General features: G+C 44.2%; 1 pseudogene; it reads right to left on the bottom strand.

Moving 5' to 3' along the window:
- Positions 1 to 650: 650 nt before the first annotated feature.
- Positions 651 to 2,082, bottom strand: LOC110314147 (annotated as a pseudogene).
- Between the last annotated feature and the right edge of the window lie 251 nt (positions 2,083 to 2,333).

Raw genomic sequence — 2,333 nt, 5'->3', positions numbered from 1 at the left:
AGGCTGGCCTTGAACTCAAAAATCTGCCTGTCTCTGCCTCCCAAGTGCTGGGATTAAAGGCGTGCACCACCACCACCTGGCTATAGTGAGTTTTTTATATAGAAATATGCTGTTTTATTACAAAGAATCCTACAAAATTAAAATATCTCAAAAATTAAGCTATGCTAACAACCTCCACCTACAGAGCTGGGGTTGGGGGGAAGACATGGCAATGTCAGTTGTGTTTGTTTGTTTGTTTGTTTGCCCAAGATGGGTCAGAAGGTGTAAACAGAACCAATCTAAAAATGGCTGATATTACCTCAGCCTGAAAAGGAGTCCTAGAAAACCCAGTCACACCTCCTAAAATGTTTAATAGGGGTATGTTAACAGAGCTCCTAAGCAGGAACATGGCAGTTCAGGATTTTTTCTTCTGGTTGTTTTCTTTCCTATCAGATGGGGGTTGAGGGCTGGGGGTGGACAAATTTGCTCTGGGAAGAGCCCTCCCAGCACCACTGCCCTGTGTTCTCGTCCCTGGTTCCTATCTAGTTCCTGGTGATGCTATATTTAATATATTTTATGTAAACACACAGAGGAATAGAAAATATCTGAGAAATCTGAGAAAATGAGGGAAAGTGAGGAACTTGGGGAGAATATGGAGCTGCAGACCTTGCTCAGGCCAACTTGACCTCTTCTTTAACCCCTTTGGCTTCTGGCTTCTGCTCCTTGGTTTTCCCCTCTTCTGTGTCTTCTTTTTTCTCTTCAGGATCTTTCTCTTTCTCATCCTCTCTTTTGATTCTTTTGGCTTTTTTGAAGTTAGAAGAGTCCTTGCGACCAAATTCTTCCTCCTCATCTGAATCTGAGAATACTTCTCATAGGCAATGCATTTGTCAGAGAAACAGATGGAGTTGAGTTTGTCAGGGTCTTCCTCATCCTCATCACCACCCTCTTCTGGGATGGCATCCTCAGGTATGGTCTGCATTTGGACCCCAATTGCATGGGACAGCATTCTCAAGTTCTCAAAGAGCCACTGCTTGATCGTTTCCAGGTATTCATTAGTGTTCTGGCTAATCATATTGCAAGGGCTGATGTAAAGCTTGAAATCTGGTCCAAAGTATTCAAAGCAGTCATTCTATGGCAGCTTATTAGGGATCTCTGTGTCCAGGGCCACAGCTATTTTATAAGTCCAGCACCGAACAACATTACAGATGGTGTAGCCACCTCCTCCCAGCATCAGCATAGGCAAGTTGAAACTCTTCACAAACTCTGCACACTTGGCATTCCCTTTGATGGTCAGACTGAAGCAACCAAACTGATCACCAGACAGGGAATCTGGGCCACACTGTAAGACCACTGCACTATGCTAGAACCTCTCTATTACTTTGGATATGACTGGCTTGAAGATGGCTTCATCAGTGCCATCTCACCATGGGTAGTTAATGGTACTTGCATTTGCCAGCCCCAATATCCTGTAGGTCCCCAGTTCCTGGGAAGTACTCTCCATATTTATGAAAGGGCACAGTCATGACCCAGTTTGTAGTATAGAAGGCCTCTTCCAAACCATCGCCATGATGAATATCAATGTCAATATACAGCACCCTCTTGTGATACTTTAGTAGTTCCAGGATGAAAAAGACGGTATCATTGACATAGAAGACATCAGATGCTTCAGACTTCTTTGCATGGTGCAGGCCCCCAGCCCAGTTCACATCAATGTCTGTCTGGTGCTTATTGAGTCTCACAGAACTTGCAATAGAGCTATCTATGGACAACTGACAGAACTCAAACAAGTCATTAAATACCTGACAGTCCCCACCAATGTTGAATCTCTGCATCTACTTGCTGTATTCAGACATACTAACTGAGCAAATAGAATGCAAGAATTTAATGTAGTCATCACCGTGGTACTTGGTCATCTCCTCAGCATGGGCTTTGTAAGGACAATCGATTTCCACTTTTTCAGTAGAGACCATAGTTGAGCAGCAAACTGTGAGTAATGTGGATTCAGTGAGGCTTCACTGGGTGCCCTTGTCTATAATAGTAGTTTCCAACATTCCTGTCATAGTAGTAACAGTCTTTCCTCTTTGTGCTCTGAGTCTGTGCCATCTTGTTACCACCTGGCCCTCCTGTCCACCTGCCCGCCCACCATGATTTTTTTTTTAATTTTCTTTATTTACATTTCAAATGCTATCCCGAAAGTTCCCTATACCACCCCTCCCGCCCCTGCTCGCCTACCCACTCACTCCCACTACTTGGCCTTAGCCTTCCCCTGTGCTGGGTCATATAAAGTTTATAAGACCAAGGGACCTCTTCCCAATGATGGCCGATTAGGCCATCTTCTGCTACATATGCAGCTA

This window comes from Mus pahari, chromosome X (assembly GCF_900095145.1).
Source record: "Mus pahari chromosome X, PAHARI_EIJ_v1.1, whole genome shotgun sequence".
Taxonomy (NCBI): Eukaryota; Metazoa; Chordata; class Mammalia; order Rodentia; family Muridae; genus Mus; species Mus pahari.
This window is presented reverse-complemented; position numbering and strand designations above follow the sequence as displayed.